Below are 22825 nucleotides of genomic sequence, written 5' to 3'. Positions count from 1 at the left end.
TGCAAGCCCCAGTGCGAGATAAACAAGAACTACCCCGTGGTATCTGCCCTTTTTTTATTCTTTCTTCCCCTGCATTTTTTGACATGCAGTCACTGTGTTTTCCACGTGCTGCAAACAGAAACTCTGGCATGGCCTGGGTATGCCAGGAGGGGAAAAAAAAATTGCCAGGAAAGGCTTTTGGGAAGAGCTGTCTGGTTCATTTATGGCCTTTCAAAGATATCACGTGCTGGTTTGACCTCTGCCATGGTCTGAACTCATCTGCATGAAAAACAGGGCGAAAACATCTGAGCAGCCGCAATGAGTCAGAGCAGAGCTCTATCTGCTTACGCGCTCTTTCCCAACCCTGGCCACTAGCAAATGTTTATGTAAAGGGTTTAAGAAGCAGGGCAAGAAGAGTGGTGCATCAACAGGCTCAGCTGTGCTGTGCCCACATGCTTGCTGCACCCAGAGGGGCCTCAGATGGGGCACCCCAAAAGACTGGGTGCTCCACCTGAACCTCATCTGGGTGAAGTAGCATCCCTGTGCTTGGAGCACAAAGATATTACCCTGTGCAGAGTTAGGAGGGCTTAGGTTGGTGCTAGTTGGTTTGGGCCAAAATTGTGCCAAGCATTGTGCTAATGATACAGACAATCAAGTTCCAGTATCTGTGCTTGGCACTGTTTAATTTATTAGTAGAGCTGTGTCCTGTGACGGAAAAGATCATCTCATTCCCAAGATTAGAAAGCCACTTGTTCTTGTTATTCATGATAACGCTGAGCTCTTTTCATCCCACTCTTGCAGAGTCTTTGTTTCATGGCTGGGGAGACGCATGCCTTATGTGATGAGACACTGCAAGGAGGAGAACTGAAATCCCATCTTGCTTCCCTAACTAACACTCTACCCAGTGGGTAATTAAATATGTCTTGCTTGGCTAACTGGTTTCCTGGGGAAGACAGGGACAGGACCCAACACACACTGCAGATAACCCTATGGTACTCTGTCCCCATTCCATGGACCTTGGGCTGAAGAAAGCCAAAACATCCAAGCAATTCAGGAGAACTAGCCTCCTTGGTCTCCATCCAGTCTCAATCTCCTAGACTCTTTTAGGGATTTTGCAATATCCTGCTTCTGTGAGTCTAAGAGAAACACTCCAGGATGTCTTCACAGTAAGACTGTGTCCTTACAGGAGCAAGAAAGACTTTATAGAAAGGTCCTGGGGAAGTCTCCAGTGCCCTTTGTGAAACATCTGTCGGGAAGGAGTTGCATGCACTTGACTTTCTGCTAATGCTCTCCGATAGTTGGAAATGTAGAGAAACAGCAGCAGACCAGGACGTATGGGGACAGCAAGAGGATGGGCTCTCAGAGACAGAGATAGGATGAAAACACAAAACAAGTCAGAGGTCCATGGAGAGAAGAAGATGCTCATTTGCACTTTGTTAGCTCCATGTGATTTGGGCTGAGACCTGGCTTTGAAAGGCTGGTGGCGGGGGGCGGGGTGGTGGTGTTCTCCCTTCTTCCTATTTAATCAGCCTGACCAGCCACTGCAGTTTGCTACCAGGATGCCAGAGAGGCCCAGAGTTCCCACAGCACAAGCATCTCTTAGACAACAGCAGTGCAAGATTCCTCCTACCTCACCCCACCACTTGCCTCTTCCCCACCACCGCCACTGCTTTGGAAGGAGATCATTAAGGGATGTTAGGTCCTGACCTGCATCCTTACATCTGCCATGCAGGGACCCTGCAGGCCAGAGTAGTTGGGATGGTATGGATACTCCTTGGGTAAAAGCTAGACTAAGGAAAAGGATTCATGAATTACCTAGGAAGTGGTAGCCATGCAGGGCTCCTGGAGAAGGGAGACGTGCACAGCCGGGGGGGGATCACGCCAGATCCACCATAGGGTCAATTTTTTAAGGACCTGGTCTCTGCATAGTGTCTGCAGCAGCAGAGACTTCGCAGACACACGGGCCAATGCCTGGCACAGCCTTCCCAGGACAGAGCTGTGACTATACCCCATGGGCAAGGTGCCAGGAGGGTTTTCTAGGAACCACTCAAAGGACCTGAGGGGCTTGAGGTCAACGCTGCAGCACTTTCACGTCAGTCCCGGGGACAGAGAGTGTAAAAGACTATAGGAAGCACGGGAGGAGTCCCTCAGAGGGGCTCAGGCCAGGCTATAAAAGGAGCTGGTCTCTGCTAAATTCCACAGGGAGGGAACATGCTGTAATTATACTGGTGCTGTCTCAATCAACAGTGGCACAAACCAGAACCTTCCAGTTCTGCGGTGGAGAACAACAACAGCCAAAAAAATGCCTTGTGCCCTTGAAACAGGGAGCGTGCAAATTAAAGTTTAGTCTGAAGCTCCACTCCTCTGCAAGCTCAGCCCTGGCCTTGGAAAGGGGGTGTGCATGTGGGCTGCTGGGAGGGAGAAACAGTGGGAGAAAAAGCAGGAAAGGGAGAGGTGGAGGGGGACACACGAAAAGGAGAAAAGAAAGATTTAGGATAAACATATCCCAGCTGATAAGCAATCAGGGTCAAGACAGGAGGGGGTGGAAAACCTGCTTATAAGGAATGAATGGAAGGGCTTTCTTTTCTTCAGCCATGCAATGAAGGTCGTTGGGGCCTCTCTATATGCAAGAGCCTACAGCCCCTCCCTGCCATGCTGAAGGTTGTGTACACAGGGCATCAAATACTTGATGCCCCCCCAGGGTTGGGAGCCCACCTCCATCTGATATGGAGATGACTGGTCTGACTTCCAAAGGGTCTGGGTCACCACCGGTTCTGTGGGTATCAGAGAAACTTAGCAAGAAGAGAGCACAGTATTTCCATTGGCATCTTGGTATAGAAACTCTGTGCTGGGAGTCGAGTATTTGTGAGAATACAGGGTAGTCTCTATGGATCAAAGGGTCATGGGAAAGAGGAGGATTTAGTAAAGAGATCCTGCACGCAACAGGCTAGGATTGATGGAGGCCAAACACCAGGCAACAGATCAACAGGAGCAGAAGAGGATCTGCATTGCAGATCAGAAGCTGAGCATAAGTCAGCTGGTGGACAGGAGGTTAACTCCACCCTGGGAAGTATAGCTGGTGCGTAACCTGGGATACGGGAGGTCCAGATTGCTCAGTGCTGGACCACAGGGTCCAGCTTGGGGCATCACATGAGGACCTGGGAGCGAGTGGAGGGAATGCAGAAGACAGTAATGGGGATGTGTAGGGGAGTGGAAAACACAGACAATGAGGGGCAGTTGAAGGACATGGAGTGTTCAGTTCAAAGATAAGACATAGGGTAACTGTGATATGTACCTCATTTGCCTGTCTAGGGAGAGAATAGCGTGGAAGAACAGTGTCTCCATCACCAGTGGTTTACAAGAACAGGCTGCACAAAGGAGGAAATGTTATGGAGGTCTAACCCAGCTGAGGGAGGAGTGTTTGGACTGGCTGAGTTTTTCAAGGGCCTCTACCTGTTACAATATCCTTCAGTCCTGTTCTCTTTTTATTCCTCCATTGCTGAAAGTTTGTTCAAGTTGCACTCCTGAGGGTCACACCTTGTAGCCCATAGTCTAAACAGTGGGTTTAGACCTTGTTTAGCTGCTGGCAGCTCTTCCCAGTGAAGATGTATCAAGAGCTTTGCTCAGAATGGCAGGCAGAGCTCAGGAAAAGCATTTCCCAAGCAACACATTTGGCAAAAGTCTGTCCTGCAAATCTTGGCCAGTAAGAACACTGCACGTTGATAATGAAGCAGTCGGGAGTGAAACATGACTTTAAAGAAAAAAAAAGTTAAAAAATGAAGAACAACAAAATGAGTAATAAAGAAAGGATGATTCTGATTTGAGGAGGTCCAGTAGTAAATCACACAGCCTGTTTGTTTATGACCTGCAAACCCAGCAGGACCAAGGAGTGTAGTAACACCAGTATAAAAGCACAAAAAAATATTTACTGGATTACTCCAAGTTTTCCTGGTGAAAATTCTCACTCTGGTTTCTCCCTCATCTTGTTTTGCTGAGCTGTTAACCTTACCTTGAGCAGAAGCTCCATGACCATGAATAAGTTCTTGTAAGCACTTACCAAACTGGCCAATGAGTAGGTGCCAGGTCTCCCTCAGCAGTCCTTCCAGGTTTGCTGAAGCAAATCCAGCTGGAATCTCCACCCATCGGCTGAGTAACAAAAAAAAAAAAAAAATCTGCCCACATCTTTTTCCTAAATCCCCCTTCACTTTTCATGAATCATGGCATCTGAAGCCCCCGCGGTCTCACCTCCCATATAGCTCAACCCATTATATTTCAGCACTGTAAGTATGATATTCAGACGTAGCTCCCACCCATAACTCAACAGTTTACACTTGGCTAAAACATTGCTTCCAGAAAGGCATCTGCTCTTAATTTAAAGGTATCCAGGGATGAAGAACCTGGGTAGACTATTGACTAATTACCTTCAGTGGTAACCACAAGCCTGGGTGGTTTGGCTCTGCTTTGCAGCCATGGGAAGGCCATTTTTTGCTACATTAAAGAGACCTTTTGCATCAGGCATTTTTCTCCCCAAGCAATTCTTCTCCAGTCACCTCTGCATCTCCTTTTCTGATAAGCTGACCAGAACAAGCTTTCTGAACCTGTCACGCTAAGGCTTTCTCTTCACTCTTCAGATAATTTCCGTAGCCCTTTTTTCCATGCCCTTTCTCATTTTTCAGTATCTTCTTCAAAGCAGCAGTGTGGCTTCCCCAGTGTCTAGCAACAGCCTATATCTGCATTCATGGAGAGAAGACCTCTCTGATTTAAGCTATGTGGCCTGGTTAGAAATGACAGGAAAAGAGCCAGGAGGTTTTATAAAGGTAAAGAAATTAGAACGTTTTCATCTTTCCTTTTTGATATCTTCATTTGTTCCTTCCTGTTTACAATGAAAAATCATAATAAAAATTTGACTACAGAATCTGTATTTGAGGAAACTTGTATGTCTGGGGAGGTGTTGCTTTTCACCTTCATTTTCTGAAAAGAGTGGGAAATTTTCAGAAATGGGAACATTTCCTGCAGGTTTTTTTTCTTTCCACCTAGCTATACCAGTCAAAGAAATAGGGTCAGGAACACCCACCCGTTGGCACCAGCCCACAGTCACCCACACTGCTGTTAGCACAGTCTTTGCCATGGCCTTTGCCCTTGACCAACAAACAGCTGAGCTTCCCAAGACCTAAGTCCTACATGGGAGGCATGATCTGTGTGAGCAGGGATTGCCTGCCCACACCAGCATTGACCCTGGACTGCAGTGGTCTCCAGCCCTTCTTCTGCCTCTGGCCCCCAAGAAAAGTTGGTTAATTAACAGAAAAGCCAAAGTGCAGTATTACTGGGGAGTGGAGAGAGGTGAAGGAGAGGGAGATGTTGCTCAGATAGGGACTGGTGGATGTGTTAGGTGAGCCACAATGCCTTGCAAGTGTGGCTTTCTTTTCAGGTCCTCAGGACAGCTACTCCAACCAAGTCCAAGGCACACGAGGACTACCCTGGCTTCACAGCAATGCACACCCCACAGAATATTGGAAGTGGGACTCGACATTGTTTTGCGACACAGCAAACATGAAAGGTCACCACAGGCCAAGGAGTGCTGGGTTTCACAGGCAGAGCTTTGCACCATCCTGTTCTGCAGCCAAAAAAAACCTCATAAAGTGCATAGAAGTGGGTATCCCACCTCTTCTCCAGCAATGGCAATGAAATAAAACAAAATCAGGGCAAGGACAGAGCAATGCTTCCCCAGCACCCTCTTCCAGCCTCTAGCAAGTTACTGCCATGTGACATCCTGAGCTGGATGAAGCTGATTTCATGTTTAATGGCCCTCAATAGACTGTTTTTCCTCCACCCAGCTGTCCTGTTGCTTTTCTGAACCCGCATGAACCTCTAGCTGGGCTGGAGTTTCAGCTTGCTGGGTTTGATCCCGCGCCCTGGTGTCACGAGGCCAAGCTTCTTGCAGACGTTAGGTTTGAGGACGCGGTGGGGGCCAGAGGAGCCCTATCAGCCTTACCCGCCGCTGAACTCCTGCTGACACCGAAAGGAGCCGGCCAGACTCCCCGGGATGCTGAGCGCAGGGGAACTGCGCAGGCCACATCCCAAACAAACAGGAGGGAAAAGGCAGAAATTGGTCTGCATAAAAAATGAGAGGGGGAAGTAAGGGGCAAAGTGAGAAGGGAAATGTCTGATTCATTATGCCCTTGTTTTGCTTTTGTCTTCTCCAAGGAGGAAGAGGATGGAGCGCCGTCAAAGACAGAGACAGAAGGATGTTTCCTGGCCCGGCCTGGGAGAGGATCAGATAATGGACAGATAACAATAGAAATGATGACTGAGACGAAACCGCAGCCACTCGCCCGCAAAGAGAGCAGCCGGCCCCGCTGTGGGCAGCCAGAGGCTGAAGAGGAAGAGGTGAGAGCACAAGCAGCTTCACTGGCTAGTCCAGGTAGGACTTCTGCAAGCTAAGACCCTCCAGGGCTGCTGCACCCCATTGCAGGAGCGCTTCCACATTTTTATTTGGGGTCTGAGGACACAACAGCAAATTCAAACCATAGATGCGGCTGGGGATGGGCAGTAACCATTTACCATGACTTTTTCTGCACACCATGGTTCATGTTTCTACTCTTGATTTCTCTCCATCCTCAGTTCAGACACTGCCACCGAAGCACTCTGCTTGAACCCAGCTCTGTTGAGTCCCCATCACAGTGGGATTTCCACTAATCTGGTGGGTGCCATCTTGTACAAAGGAACAACAAATCAAACTAACCCTGAAGGTCTTCTCAGAAAGATCTGTTTTGGTTTCTCCATTGCAAGTAAAACGTGCTGTGGTCTTCACACATCTCCAGGGGTCAGCTTGCAAATGTAGTCATCAGGGGTATGCAAACACAGATGCAAAAGTACAGGTAGGCAAATGCAAAAAAGTCCCAGGCTGAAGCCTGTTCTGTGTGAATGAAAAGTGCTGTTGTTCATGTCTGAATTAGCGGTAAGCAGGACACACTACCATGTATGAGGTAATTTCCAATACCAGACCTCCATGGAAACTGCTGCAAGACACGTATGTACGCACCACTCACCTCCTCTGGGGAAAGCATGTTGTGTGTGAGGACTCCTGCAGCTGGAGAGCCTTGTCCATCACGCCCTAGGCAACGGCCCAGAGGATGGTGCTTACAGGTGTGCAGAGTTTGCCTGGGGTTAGTATATGCAGTTCATTGTAAGTTCCTCTTGTCTCAAGGATAAATTCTGAAGGGATGCAAATGGGTCCCAAGTAGCTTTTTGGAGCTCTGCAGACTCTTCCTATGTGTCACAGAAAGGCCTTGAGTCTAACTCTAGCTATTAAATGGGAGTTTAAGGGTCTGTAGCAAGACACATGATTGTTTATCCTTCCACATCAAAGAAGCCTGCTGAGCTGACACCAGAGCTGCTGAGCCGCTGGGGTGATGGATGTGCAGCAGACACCTATGTAGAGCCACACAATACAGCCCCTTGCCTGGGGCAAGTCACCCAGTAGTTGAACCCAAAGTCCAAAATCAGTGCTTCCCTCTGCTTGGTCACCCTGTGAACCAGGCACTAGTGAAACAGCCAGAGTCATACCAGGTTCTTATTAATAACACATTAGTTATTGTAAGGCTTCTACAAGTGGCTATACAAACTTTATGAAGATATATCCCAGCTGCAGCTTCTTTACCAGCCTACTGGGCTTGAGCAAAGCAAAATAGGAAATGAGCACGTTCATTATAAGCAGTGGAAACCCAAGCTGGCACATGTGTCTGTAAACATCTTCTGATCCTACCTCACTGCACGGAGTCACACAGAAAGGATAAGCATGAAATCCCATCAAGGAGGAAGCAGAGAGCACCTGATGTGGTCCGCCCCCCTCACACCAGAGGGAGTTACAGTGGGCTTGAAAATATTGGTGCTGCTGACTTTGGCCAAAGGATGGTCACGCAGCAGGGCTGCCATGTGGGCTGGGGTAGCTGAGTGAAATCAGGCCATAGTACTCAGAGACGATGCTCAGGTGTGGCTCCAGATGGCCTGTGCCCTGGGTTGATAACCTCATTGCTGCTCTTACTACTGCTGGACAGGCTAAATCTAACACGTTTAATCCTACCTGACCTTATACATCATGTTGCTGCATTAACATAAATTCAATGGGCTCCACTCTTCCCATGTAGCAGCTGAAGTGACTCTGCCCCTGTCGCTGTAATGGAGATGGGCCCTGAGGGTTTAAACCTCAGGAAGCAAAGCCCATGAGGCCACCTTGTCATGTTATTACTTCATGCAGATAGCTTCATTTGTCCTACCCATCCAACCCTAGAATTTTTTTAAGCCTTTGGCCACTTAAGGATGCTAAGTTGCTGGCTGTTTTTTGAAAATAGGTGTCTAGAGACATGAAAAAAAAAAAAAAAAAAAGGGAAAGCCAGAGTGGGAACTCAACTGGTGTATCAGCCAGTGAAAAGCTGTCCAGGAAAGTGCTGTTAGAGATGACCCACACTGCAGGACAAGTCTGGGCTCACCCTGCCACCAGCAGCCGGGCCAGTCCAGCTGCAGAAATCCAGGTCTGCTCCTTCTGGGGCTTGCAGAAGAAACCAGAAGGGACAGTTATCCCGACAAGCGAGTACATCAGTTAAAAATACTGTCTGGGGTGGGGACAGAAATTATGTTCATTAAATTGCTGGCTGCAAATAGCAATTGCTGGCTGCTCAGCTTGGGCTGGTAGCCCTCCTCCACCACCCAGCCAGCCCTCCCTCCCAGCTCCCTGCCGGAGAAGGGCTCCTATCTCCTGAGAATCCCGATAAACCCTCCTCTCGCGCCCTCCCCTTCCCCCCCGAAATAAAAGTGAGCTGTCTTAGTGCTAGGATGCAGAAACCACTTCCAAGCCAGCATTACATCAACATTGCAGCTGATAAAGGGATGCACAATGGAGTGTTAGACTAATAGAAAAACACAGCTCAGATAAGGCAGGCTCCTGATAGCCTGGGCTGATGTAAAATGCCATTGTCTCCCTTTCTGTCAGCTGAGTCACAGAGCGATAGGGAATTCCAGTGGCAGCAGGCGAGTCAGGGGTCAGAAACCACAAACCCTGGGCAATGCAATTCCCCTGGTGTGGGCACCGGTGGGCAGATGGAGCTGGGGTGGGAGGACACGGCTGGGGGCACAGGTGGTGGTAAATGCCCCATGGCTGCAGGGATGGGGAGCGATGACAAAGGATGGCAAGGGTGCAAGATGCAAGACTGCACCAGGCTCCGTGTGCAAGGATATACCCAGCACAAGTCCCTCAGCACCACCAGTCCTGGCATGGATTTAACAGTCGGACCTGATGATCCTAAAGGTCTTTTCCAATTTAAACGATTCTATGATTCTATGGGACCCATTGATTTCAGTGGTTTTCCCTGCTGTTTCACCTCCCTCCCACTATCTCACTCATCTCCTGTATTTTCCCTGAGTACTCTAAAGTCAGGAAGGGTGGGAAGTCAGATGGAGAAATGCAAGGGAGGGGATGCTGATGGCGCTGCCCTGGGTAACTGCAGTCTCCCAAGCTCTTTTGGGTCATCAAGATCATCATGGGGCTTGAACAGCAGCAGGCACAAGAGGGGACGGTTCTCGTCTCAAGCTGCCATCTCACACTAGTCTGAATGATAAGGTGGGAGAGGCGTGGAGAAAGACGCCATGCCCGCACCCAGCCGGGTGCCCGGAGCCTGAGGAGGATGTCTGTCTCCATCCCTCCTGTGAATGGGAACTCCCAAAGCCTGCCGAGGGCTGCGATTAGTTCCCCGGCCGGTGAGTGAGGGTGTTTTTCCCTCTATGGGCTCTGCTCTCATTTTCCTGTGCTGCCCTTTGATCTTCTCTCACATGGCCCCAGCCCGCGAGGCTGCCCCAATGGAGGAACTCCAGATTATGTGACAGGGTTATGTCATTTTTCCAGCGGATGTGCTGGCCTGGCTTTAAGTTGAGAGGGCTTTTTTTAGTGCCGGCGCTGCCATCATTGGCCAGACAGGTCCCAGAGAAACCCTGCAGTGGGGGTGCTGCAAAGATGCTGTACCCCAGTGAAAATCTGGGGCAGCCAGATGAGACCCAGGACAGGCTCAGGAACCAGCCCTGGTCTTCATGCTCATGTTTGCTCACACCTCCATGGGAATACAAGGGGTTCAGAGCCTGCCACAACCCAGCTGGTGGAAGACCAGCCCTGGCCAAAGCCCCAGTGTAAGGGCAGACCATGGATTTTACTCTTGAGATGGGTGCTACCTCCCATCCAAGTACTTGGAGGTGGAGTAGAGCTCCAAGGATGTTGCACATTAAAGGGGTAGAAAACATGAAACTCCAGTGAGAGAGTATCAGATCTGGCTGCAAGTCTTCATAGATTGCCCTTCTGTTTCACCAAAAGTGGAGACTTTCAGTGAAAAGTAAACAAACAAACAAAAATGTTTGTTTTCAACAAAGCTTTCTTACATGTTTTTCTTCTGAAAAATTTCTGATTAAAATCTTTCTCTTCTTCCCAAACTAGTGGGCTTTCTTACTAGTCTGGACACTTCGGGATGACTTCCTCACTATCCAAAGGTAGAAGCAAACCCCAAAATGTTGAAGAGTACAAAAAAGGGAGGATGGAGGCCCATCATCTACATGATTGTGAAGAAGCCAAGATGGCCAGGCAAAGCTGCTGAAGGTGGAAGATTGTGGAGGAGACCTTGTCACCTAAGGAGCTCTGACTGTTACATCTTGATCCTACCTATACTCTCTTTGTTTCAATAAACTGACGCTGACCAACTGAAGGAGCCCCCCCATGTCAGCCCCACTGCAAACTCTTGTGAATGAGGAAAGACCCAGCCTGAACCTGGCTTCTGATACCAGCTAGATAGATGGACGGTACTTTCTTGTCATAGTGCTTGGGTTTAGTACTTAGGTGTACAAGGAAGGACAGAAGGTCTTCTCCATGTTGAAGAAGAGAGGGACTGAGGCTCAAGCCCCCACTGCTCATCAGGACTGCTGGGGGGACAGTCTGTGCCCTGGTTGCACTGGTCTGTAGAAGTGTGCTTGTGAAGGACCAAGACAAGTGCTCCTGAAGTACTAAAGGCATCTTCTGAGTCAATCAAGATGAAGTGGTATTTCAGAGGTTGACCCATGCTCCCTCAAAACTCATTATCTTCCTGTCTGTACGCATTGGCATGGATCAGGGCTTGCGGTCTGCCAACATTGATGACCTCCAGGACAGAGCAGAAGAGGTCTGGCTTTGTATGGAAACTCCAGAGAGATGTTCATATGAGAAATTAATTATCTGCTCTGGAACACCAGCAGGGCAATGGACTAATACCTCTGTTCCCATAGGGAAAGCTTTAAGGACCACAGATTTTGCAGGAAAGTTTGCATGAAGAAATGACCATATCACACAATTAAAAGCATCACCCCTTCTGGAAAGAAAGGGCCCACTGGTCCACCCCCACTGGAAAGAAAGAAACAGCCACTCTCTTCCAGAAGAAACCATGCCACCTTTGACTCAAGACTACTTGAAGAAGAGGGGCTCTGCAGAGCCAAACTGCAGCCCAGAAGAGGAAGGTGTTCCCTGCGACACATTTCTTTGTTGAAATGATCAAAGCTGCCTGAGGGCTCAAACTACAGTTGAAATTACCTCAGTGCTGTTCTGTTTCCCTCCCCTGACCTCATCGGTTCTTAGATCTGGCTTTGAAAGGTAGGAGCTGTGTTGTGTTAGCTGCAGACATGGTTGAGGATGAGGAACAGGCTTCAGAGATGCAGGGATAGGGGATGTGGGGTAGATTCTGGATTTCAGGAAACAGAACAGCCTGGGTCTGGTCTTAAATTCTTGCAGATGCCGAGTGCTGCGTTTTGGAAGTGCTTCATTAGGAATAGTTGTGAAACACAAGAATCTCCAGACCAGATCCTCAAAGAACTTTTGAAGTCAATGGGCTTTCCTTATTGATATGACTCGGGAGGTACTGTGCTCTCATGAAAAACTCTTTGCCTTCCACAGTACAAAACCCATGGGGAGATATTATTTATCTGCAGAGAAATGCATAGTGTTTATCTTCAGGCAAAGATCCTGGATGGGATTCAACTGAAAGATTCGGGAACCTAAATTTAGGGCTTAAGATGGTTGTTCTCACTTGAGAGGCAGTAGAGCAGCCAAGATGCCCACAGGGGGCTGAAAGGCAAAGCAAATACAGGCAACTCATGCCCTTCTGTCCAGCAACTGGGGATTAAGTGGGGATACCCAAATACTGACCTAAACCTGGTGCCTGGATTAAGGTGAACTGATCTGCTCCTCTGCCTGCATGGACTGGGTCTCCAGTGACTATTATGGGAGCCCAGGCAATCGGAGCCTATGGAGACCCCTCCAATATATGTACCGAGTGCAGGTGTCTGATGCTGCAAGCTGAATCTCTCCTGCCATCCCCATCTGCCAGCACAGGGAGGCCTCAAACTAAGCAGAAAGCAAGGTTGCTCTTGCCCACTTTAAGCATAGTACTGTTATCATGGATCTTCACTCAATGAAGGCTTGGCTTTTTCCCTTTCCTCTTATCTCTCCAGCTGTACTTGAGAATAGCTGTCTCCACATCAGCTCAAGACTTGCAAGCCACCAAAAAGCTCAGACCATCACCCTACAGTGGTGACCTACTTGTCACCTACTCCCACTGTAGCTCTGTTTACATGGAAAAACCCCACCGCTGGGTCTTATTTTGAAGCCAGCTCCAAAACCATTTAAATCATGCATGTGTTGGGAGAGGAGCTATGAGGATAAACCCTGGAGAGTGTAGCTGGGCTGTTGCAGATGGTTTAGATCCTGAGAGCCAGGATCCCAGCCATCAGCTCACCTTTTTTCAAGAGACACAGAGACTGCTGAGTTTCTGCTGGGGAAGAAAAATACAGTCTGGCACTCAACCCTTAAAAGGTTTCCGGCCCCTGGATTAGATGACCTCAGTATGGCTTTTTCATATCTGCTACCATAGATATAGGCCTAACTTGAGCCTGCTGGGAATTTTTGGACAAAACTACTCTTTTTTTTTTTTTTTTAAATGGAGAAAGCCAGATTATTTAGCTTTTTTATTATTATTGTTATTCTACTTTTCTATGGAAATGTACTTCTTTCAGTGAATCCTGCAAAAATTCTCAGTGTTGGATGGAATTTCTGGTCAAAATTATCACTTTTCTCATTCTACAGGTTTGAAGACCTTTACAGTAAAAATCAGGCAATTAATTCTCAGTTTCCCAGTACAGGGATCATCTTGTACTCTTTGGACATCTCATTTTAATGTTTCTCCATGACAATCCAGGGCTAGGCACAAGGGCCTACTGCTTTGCAGATAAATGGCCAGAGAATGGCTTTCCCACCTGAAAATGGTCTCCAGATTTCAGAGTCCTGCAAGAACCCTTTTTTTTGCCTATCCTGAAATAAAATTAAAAGGAAACGTACACCCTGTCAAAAAGCAGCAGCTCGTGTTAGGTCTTATATCCCAATGCTCTTGATGATAGTGTTGTTTTCTCACCTTTCTTGCTTTTTTCCATGTTAGCTGGGGGGCAGAAGAATCGACCAGCTCCAGCCCTCCACTCACCTGCAAGACAGGTTGTGGCTTGCTGCTTATGACCAAATGTTAAAGCATCCTGGCTCCTTCCCGCAAACCCCTCATAGCTCGGTGGTCCTGGCATCCTGTGCAATACCACGTCCTCTGAAGGAGCCGTGGAAAGGGCTGTGGCTTGGAGCAAACTGTGGTGTGATCCTAGCTTCTGTCCTCAAGGATTAAAAATGGTTCAGACATGAATATTTAAGACACCCTTCAGCTATGCAGTGCTATCCTCAGCTTGGTGTAAGTCAGCTTCTTTTCACCTGCATCCTTTTCAGTATTCTCAAACGGCTGGTCCAGTCTCTATCAAAGTCAATGGAAAGACTTCTACAGAGCAGAGGTATTGTCACTTGCAGGTGGTGCCTTCATATGTGTGAATACAGTATCTGTTATGATGCTGTATAATGCTAGAAAATTTCCATTTTATTTATTTATTTATTTATTTTTTATTTATTATGAAATCTGGAATTACTTTCTTTATGGAAAATAGGCAAAGATACTTATAACTGTCTTAAAAGATAGCCTGCCTTCATTTTGGAAGTGATCAGCTTGGCATGCGTTAAAAACATCTTGTTTTCATAGCAGACAAAATCTTCTTGCTCTGAGATGAAATTGTGAAGTGGCTGGAGTCAAATCTTTTGAAAGCCGTTTTTGAAAGTCTTGGCCTGTCTCAAGAAATTGATTTTCCTGAAGGAGATACCTCCCAGTCTGAGCATCACCACTGCCATCCTCCTGAGAGCAGCCGTGGGGTTAGGAGAGACATGCCAGTAACCAAAATACCACTTTTTGCCCCGGTACACCAAATCAGAGCTAGCAGAAATCCTCCATGCAGCAATCATTGCCACTAAAAATACACCCTTGTGAAAGCTGGTTTATAAGTGCGATGATGTCCTATCAAAGACAAGCAAGTTGAAAGGTCCAGCTTGTTTCGGTTTGTTTTGCTTTTCAGGGAGGGAAAGGAGTTTCATTTTCAATCAACAACTTTATGTCAAAATTTGGAGTTGAAACGACAACTTGTGGCTCAAATCAATTTGCAGCTGCCCTGAGGGAAAAGGAAATTTTGCAGCCAAAGAAATTCTAAATCAGGTGTGTTTGTTGTATAAATGTATTTTGAAGAAAAGCAATGACTCTCAGGGTGCATCCTTTCATGGGTGCAGAAGGGCAGGTACACTCTTTGGAGATATTGCTGCTGAGTTCCCCTTTTTGGTTCCTTCCCCACCGTGCCAAGACCCATGGGGGTCATGGCGGGACAGGACAGCTACAACATCAGTTTAGGTGCTGGGGGTTGTTTCCACCACCCCAACAGGAATATCATCCTCTGCTTCCCACGTTGCCAATGGGAAAGGGTCCTGGCGCTGGAGGTCCTGGCACAGAAAGGGACCATGGTGAGCATGCAAAAGGCGGGGATGAGGATGAAGAGAGCAAGGGGAGAGGTGAGCTGTATCGATTGGTGTGTGAAAGGCCTCCTAGGAGCCCCGTTGCTGAGAGACAGCCCTGGGAGATGCAAGGCTGGAATTAATAACTGCTCCACTGGGGCCCTGTTTGCTCTCCTTGCCCAGAGCCAGAGGACTTTGGTCGCAGCTTATCACCCAGCCGAAAGCCCCAGGAATGCAGTCACAGGCAAATGTGCATGTTCACACGACATCTATTAATCAAACAGCTCCCCCACCCTTTAACTCTTTGCAGGTCAGGGAGGAAAGAGGAGGTGAGCATAGCTCTGCTTTGTCTAGAATCAGGGTCCCAGGAGTCTTTTTAGAGCTATTGGAGATACGGGTAAGTCTCCTGTGAGCTTTGGTTAAGAGACCACCCCCCTGCTCTGCATCCAGGGCTTTTCTAAAATCATATCTCTCACGCACTTCAAAATGCCTAGGGAACTGATTTTGGTACCTGCATCTGAAGACATCCCGTTTCAGTGGGACCTAAGCATATAACCACCTTAAAATGCCTTGAAAGTCCCAATCATTGGCCCTGACAAATTATCATAGACTTTTCTTCCTCTTCACTCTGTTTCAAAGTTGAGGTGCTGTTTGCACTCACACCATTGCTGTACAGCTTCCCCGAGCTGCTTGTGGCTACGGTTCCTCTGCTGCTGAACACCTGGGGACACAAAACATCACAAGCAAATGGCTCTGATTGCAGCCTACAGCAGGCAGGATTTGCCCTAACTTGGTGTCTCCATGGCAAGACCAACCGCCCTCTTGCATTACAGTTGAGTGTTTTAGTCTCCCCTGTGTGCAGCAGAGTGTGTTCCTGTCCTGAGACATGAGTTTGAGGAAGGTTTTCAGGCTCTTGTTAGCAGTTACTTAGCCAGCTAAATTAGCCAGAGAGTCTCTGTAGGCCCTCCATGGCAAAGGAGGAGACAGTGGCACCTCGCAAGGGCAATTTAGCACACCAAAGTTAGGCTCCTGCTCTGTATCATCCCCTGGAAGACCCTGATGACAGATACTCCAGGAAAACATCACCTGCTGAATTAAATGTTGCAGGCTGGCCAGGATGGACATTGCTTCACTGGTTAACCTGAGATGTCACCTCATCCTTGCGAACACCCTGACATCCACAGGTTGGATCAGTAAGTCAATTAAACATAGGCAGACACCAAATGGACCCTTCAGGAAGGCACCAGGGATGCTGCAGGGCTGCAAGGTACAGGTGAGCCAGGGAGATGTCAGCTGGGCATTAGAAGATGGTTTCTACAGAGGAGCGAGGCTCTGGGAGAGCCTCCTAGGAGGAGCAGATCGTAGAATCGTAGAATCATTTAGGTTGGAAAAGACCTTTAAGATCATCCAATCCAACGATTAACCTAACACTGCCAAGTCCACCACTAAACCAATTAAGGGCAGGAAATAATTTCATGTTTACTGGCTTGAAATGGGACAAAGAAGCCCACCCAACCTACAAATGGACTCATAGCAGCTTCTGTTGTGGTGACCTATAGTGGAGGCTGATGCTGCTCCTCCCTCTCCTCTGTCCCTTGTTCCTGGACAAACAGTGCCCAGTGATAAGGTGCCCATTTGTAAAAGGAGCGGGGACTGAGCAGCCTCAAGAAGCGTGGTCAGTTCCCCATCACCTGATTGGCATCTCCTCCCACAATGCCACCACCAGCAGGCATGGGTTCATGTCGGGTGACAGGGTCAAGCTCTGGCTTTTGCCACAGGCTAGATTGGACTGGGTAACGGGGTGGGTGACTTTTAGCCTTCCCGCACCAGGAAGGGAGACAGACAGATTTTTGTGCATCATGTCTTGAGAAATCTTCAGCCCTGGATGCTGTCCTGTTTACCTCGTGTGAAGAGGAGGAGCATGGGCTGAAGAAGGGGCTTGAATGAAGACAGAAGGCATCACCCCAGAGGTGGGATTTGGTGTATTTTTACCTGCATTTGAGCCTGTAGCCTAATTCATGAAATTTCGCAGGCTTGGTTCCCAGACTCTCCAAGCCAAATGTGCCAGGACAACAGTCCACTTCTCGTCAGGGCAGGTTTCACCTGTTAAGGACAGTGACAGAGACAACAGACATTGTTGTGAGCTGGCATTTTTAGACATGCAAGATTTTGGGTTCTTCTAGCTGTCAGAGATTCTAGTACATCTTTTGGGGTTGACTCAGTTAATTTCTGAAGCATCACCACAGTCCAATCTCTCTTTTGAGCCTTGAAAAATTCCCCCTCAGATCCAACTGTGCCTAAAAACCTAGATTCCTTTTGAATGAAACTAACCCAAAAGATGCACTACATCTGCTAATGGATCTTTTCATCTATAGGACCACAGCAGGGCTGGCCCAGACTAAACACCCGCTGAAATGCGTGCAGTGCGGACATCATGTACTCAAGACCAACCATTTGGCTACGTTGACCCACTTCTACGTGGCCACCCCACTGGCTGATGCAGTGTTCTTCTTGCTCTTCCACAGCCTATTGCACAGGACTTGCCACATGTCTGTGCAGCACCCAAAGCAGAGGGACCTAAGCAATGAAAGACAAACACTGATAAGGACTAACCATATTACAAGATCCCGTTCCTTATTCCTGACTAATCAACGCACAGAGAGAAAGAGATAAGAACAGAAAAAATGCATTATGAATTCTGCAGTCCAACCAAGCTCCAGCATACCAGTTATTAAGAAAGGGAAGGGGGAAAAAAAAAAAGCCCACCAAGCAATTTGACACTTCTACCTGTAAATAATTATTTATCCAAACCCTAGTGATAAGCACATGGCACTGCCCATGCAGATTAGGACCCCACCGGAGAAGAAAACCCTCCTTGGTTTCCTTCTTCCCATCAAAGGCTGTATTGTTCCCAAAGAGTTAACAGCAAAGCAGGTCTGCAATTACCCAGGAATAATGGGGTGTGATTGGGGCACTAAAGAGCTGGAATTGATTTTTTTTCAGGCTTTCAGTCCTAGAAGCCCCTCCCTGACTTCCTGGTAACTCATGACCAGCAGGGTCAATAGAGCAGAAATCCTTCTAAAGGGCCAATCTGTATTTGAATTATTTAAACAATGTAGTACAGCCAAGTTAAATGAGGCTTATCAAACGTTACACCTCTTAAAGCACAATTGGAGACAGAAGGATATTAACTGCTGAATGCTCCACTGCTGGCCTGAGAGAGGAGAGGAGAGAAAAAAGTGGGGAGAAAGAATTAAAAAAAAAGGGGGGCCAAGGCAGGCTGGTTTGTACAAGGGGAGAAGCAGGTGTCTGCTGCGTGCTCTGGCCGGAGATGGTCTCTTCTTCCTTTTGGAGACCCTCCACGCTTACCCAAACTGGGGTTCACTTTACCAGCCTGACCCAAGGGAGTTAAAAACCCGGACTTGGGGTATTTGAGTGCTTCATCTGCATCATCTTTCCCCCAGGATGAGCGATACGGTCCTAGAGGATACGGGTCTTTTCTTCACCTTTCTCAAAGGAAATGCAGGCAGAAGTTGTTTCCATGTCATGATAGGCTGCGGGTTATTATCCCCGTGTGCAGCTCAGGATGTGCACTTTGCCCAGAAAGGGCTGAGACATGGAGCCGTCCGCAGGCGCAGTGGAAAAAGGAACAGGAAGCTAAAAAACATAGTAACAGCAGGCTTTTCCTCCAAATTTGGGAGCCAAACAAGAGACTCTCTTATAATGAGAGGGGCTAAGGACAACTGTGGAAAGTCCAGCTTGCCGAGCAGCCCCAAAAGTCGGCTGCGAGTATTTTTTCCCATAAACGCAGTGACCTTGCTTAGGTTTGGGAGCTGGGAATTTATCCAGGAAAACAGATCTTGATTTTCTTACAAAGGTGAAAGCAAACAAGAATCCACCTGGACGTTTTTCTGGCCATTTATCCTGTATTACCCTAACCCTTTCGTGGTGTTTCAGGTGACCGGCCATGCATCGGGAAGCTGGGAGGGTCCCTGGTGGGATGCAGGGGCGGGGGTAAAGAGTTCACAGGTAATTCACGCACTGACATTTTCACATGACTTATTTGACCTGGAGAGAAAACAAATATGTTTGCAAGTAAGAAAGCATGATCTGCCAACAAACTGCAAACAGGCCCCAAAGGAGCCTGAATTCACTAGGTGATGTATGGATGGGCAAGAAATAATGCAGCCACATACAACCGTGCAGTAAGGATATAGGGGAAAAAGGGGTTGTAAATTATTCACGGTCCAAAAATGCATAAATATTGGTTAACTGACCTGCAAAGGTTTTACCAGAATGCCTTGAGTCTAAAGCAAAGGAGAAAAGAGGGAAAAATTCGAATTAACAATGCTGTCTTAATGACCCACATTCCTTCAGTAATACAGCTACTGTGCTGCCTCTGAGCTAATGAACCCTGCTAATTAATGAGAATTCAAACTGTTTTCTCTGTGCTGTGCACACAAAGGTACCAGCTCCCCGAAAGCTGATTTTTTGGGGGGTGGTCTTTGCCCTCCCCTGAACTGAGCTGCCGTGCCCAGGCTGAACCCCCAGCCCCACAGCAGCGGTCGGGGACGTGCAGTCGGCCAGAGCCGGCCAGGAAAACCCGGAGGGAAACATTTCCTGCTGCGAAAGGCTCTCCCATCCAAACTGGAACATTTCAGGAGACCTTGCTGATTTCACAGAGGTTGTGCTTTTTTTTTTTTTTTTAAAAAAAAAGGAAAATAATGAGGGGAAGGAGAGGAAAGTTTTCCTGACTCTGTTCCATCCTTTTTATCAGAAGTTAGGAATATAAGAAGGTGCCTCGCGGCTCAAATCCAGCCCAGTGCTATCTCAGTATTTGACATTATTTGTCATTTGGGGAAGAATTTCAAAATGTTTAGATTTCATTACAGTTCAAAATGAAGCCCCAAACTCAACCCTTCCTCCCCCTCCTCACCAAACGGCATTGCCATCCTTCCCCAACCGTGCTTTTAGGGCCATCATTTGCTGCAAAACCGAACGGGTTTTTGGGCCAACGCCTGTAACCCCCAGCTCAAACAAAACTGGGCGCTGGGTTTGCTCATTGGGCTGTGACAGATCCAGCCCCAGGCACCCTCTGCCTCCCCGTACACGGGGGGGGTGTCCTGTCCCCGCCGGCTCTGGACGTCACATCTCCAATGGCTTCTTCCACCTTGAACGCCGGACGTCTCGGCGAAGGTCACCATCGCCGGCAGCCCCTGCTTTCGCACGCCGCTTTCCCACCCCGCGGCACCGGCCGACGTCGGAAGGGGACGGGATGATCACAATATTGAGAAAGCTCAGCCCAAGCAAATGGAGGATTTATAAACTCCTGGCCTAGCCCACAGGCTGCAAGGTCACCCCTTATCTGAGTTTGCAGAGGGTTTGCAAAGTGCTGGCAGCCCTCCAAATATGTTTGGGAGTTTTTGCTCTAACCTAAGGCTGCCGGACTCCCACATTTGACATTTTCCAAGTGCTGTTAAACGACGAGGCAGCGACCGGGAACAATGTGTGATTATAACAGCCAGCTGGGATAGGGAAAGCCGCTAGCTGAGGCTTTCCAAGAGCCGTAGCAAGTGTGAAGGCTCGGCAGGCTGGCTGCTTGTCCCGCAGGAGCTGTCTTCATCGGGGATGCTGTGGGGCGGAGGGGGAGTGATGGGCAAAGCCAGCGCTCACCCCTTGAAAGCCTTTTAATCGTCCCCAGAGGTGGAATAATGAAGTTTTACACAGGCAAAAAGTTGGGGTACCTTTATCAGAGCTGCTCTGGGAGCATCCCTGCCTGGCTGCCTCTGCTTTGCCTGCAGACACCCTGCAAGCTGCGCTGTCGCGGTGCAAGACCCTGCAAGGGCTCCCGTGCTCTGCTCTTTGCCAAAGCCATGGGGTCTGCGCTGCCACCCCCATTTCACAAAGAAACGAGACAAAAAGGAGCTATATGGATGATTCAGAGTCAGTAAAGGAGCTTGTGGACTTGAACCCGGGTTCCTCAAGGTCTGCATTAACCCCTGCATAGACTATTCTTGCCCTTCATGCCTTAATTCATCCACCAGTAACAAGGGCTAACCACGGTTAGACAGCTGCATTCATTAACAGACGTGCTCAGTATTGCCTAATAATTTAAATGAGCTGAGGTGCTCTAATTCTTAGCTGGGAATATTTCTGTTATTCGGTAGAAAAAAAGGGGAAGAGAGGAAACCCATGCTGAAGACAGATAAAAATATAAACTTTCTCGTTGTTTTATTTCCCCTTTTTCTTCCTTTTATCTGGCTGGAAAACTGACTGTGCAGGACAAGGAGTAAAAGAAAACAAAAGAAAGAGGAAGGAAAAACAAAAAACACAAGTGCTGTTTTTCCTTCTTTCTTTCTCAAGAAAACAAGTCCAGAAAATTTCTTCCAAAATACAGTTTTTCACCCAGCAGCCTCCCCCACTTAAAAAAAAATATTTTTGAGAAGAGATATGATGAAAGGAGAGCAATGGCTGAGGAGAAGCGGGGTCTGCTTGAATACAGATTGGATCGGAAGTGCAAAGGAGGGTATTAGTCAGATAGGGAGGACTATTTTACATCTCGACCACCTATAAAACCGCATGTGCGACCGCCTAAATGAAATGTTGGCTTAATCGTCCTGGTCAAAGTCCTTTGGCTACAAGCAAGGCTTGTTTTACTGTGGATTAACAGGGGGAAAAAAATTAAGGGATTCTATATACACAGTTTTTCTGGCTTTGGTTAGAAACCCCAGGGTCAGAGCAAAGCTCTGATTTCAAACAACTGTATTTTGAGTGATCCTGTTTATTCCAAGTGTCTGCTGAGGCTTTGACTTCGAGCTATTAATACAAAATAAATAATTTTCACACGAGCTATTCTTGCCTCCGTTGCCAGAAAAATAAAACAAGGTGGCCACAGAAGCAACACGTGTGAACAGCGGAGAGGGAGCGAGATGGGGCCGTGGGCTGCTGTGATTTTCTAGGCTGCTCACTGACACATGGAGTGCTGCTGGCAAAGGATGCCGAGTGAGACCGCCTCAGCCAGCATGATGAAGGATGCTTTTGCGACACATGCGGGGTGGTGGGAGACTCCCAGGGAGCGTTAGACCACGGGTTTTATGGCATCTAAATCCACTGTTGTTTGAGAGGGTGTGTGACCTGCAATAAAGGCAGCTTAGCCCCTGTGCGCAGTAGCTTCGAAAGCTTCCCGTTGCAGATCCTGCTGGGCAGATGTGAGTCCAGATGATCCAGATGTGCTGGCACAAGACCCTGTGGTGGGTGCAGCTGCATCTATAGGACTGTACTTCTGCGGGGCTGGGTGCAAATATGTTTTTTGGGACGCAGCATCCCACCAACAGTGCTCCCAAGTAGGGATCTGAGGGAATCTCATTCCCTGTGGTGTGGGACCCATCCAGGCTGGGTGGGATGCCCTTGGACCCACTTCATTTGGATCCCCAGGGCAAGGGAGCAAGAGGTCAAGAGATAAAGGCAGCAGGTCCCTGCTCGGCTGTGTTCCCAGCAGATGCCAGGGACGAGCTGTATTTGCACACCTGCAGCCGAGTCCCCTCCCATGCCAATAGTCATACACTCACAGCCCCCTTATCTTCTCCACCAGCTGCTTTCCTGGTCTCCTTTTTGCAGGTTGATGTCTTGAGCTCCCCAAGTCTCTGCATGTGGGAACCGGATTTCAGATCTAGTGATGGAGTGAAATGGGAGGGAGGTTCTAATGGTAGCATGCATACCAACAAATGAGGGCCTTGGTGATGGGAAAGAATTCTGCAAAGCCTCTGCAGATGCCACCTGGCCTCCTTCTCTGGTGTACCTGAAGGACAGCCCTGCTATTTGTCTCCAAGAACCACTTTAAAGTATCCATCACTTGCTTGTTGTGCACCCCATAATAAAGGGGCTTCACTGGGGTTCGGAGGTTCAGAAATGATGGCAACCTTGGGG

General features: G+C 48.1%; 1 protein-coding gene across 1 annotated transcript in view; it reads left to right on the top strand.

The window, feature by feature from the left end:
• Window positions 1-20782, top strand: part of LOC104026899 (L-threonine 3-dehydrogenase, mitochondrial) — a 168055-nt gene extending 147273 nt beyond the window's left edge. The window contains exon 11 of the transcript XR_012830919.1: window positions 20771-20782. The gene's annotated coding sequence lies outside the window, so the exon portion shown is untranslated. The remainder of the gene's footprint in view (window positions 1-20770) is intronic.
• Window positions 20783-22825: the final 2043 nt, after the last annotated feature.

This window comes from Pelecanus crispus, chromosome 3, assembly GCF_030463565.1.
Source record: "Pelecanus crispus isolate bPelCri1 chromosome 3, bPelCri1.pri, whole genome shotgun sequence".
Classification (NCBI taxonomy): Eukaryota; Metazoa; Chordata; class Aves; order Pelecaniformes; family Pelecanidae; genus Pelecanus; species Pelecanus crispus.
The sequence above is the reverse complement of the archived record's forward strand: the minus strand, read 5'-3'. Positions and strand labels throughout refer to the sequence as shown.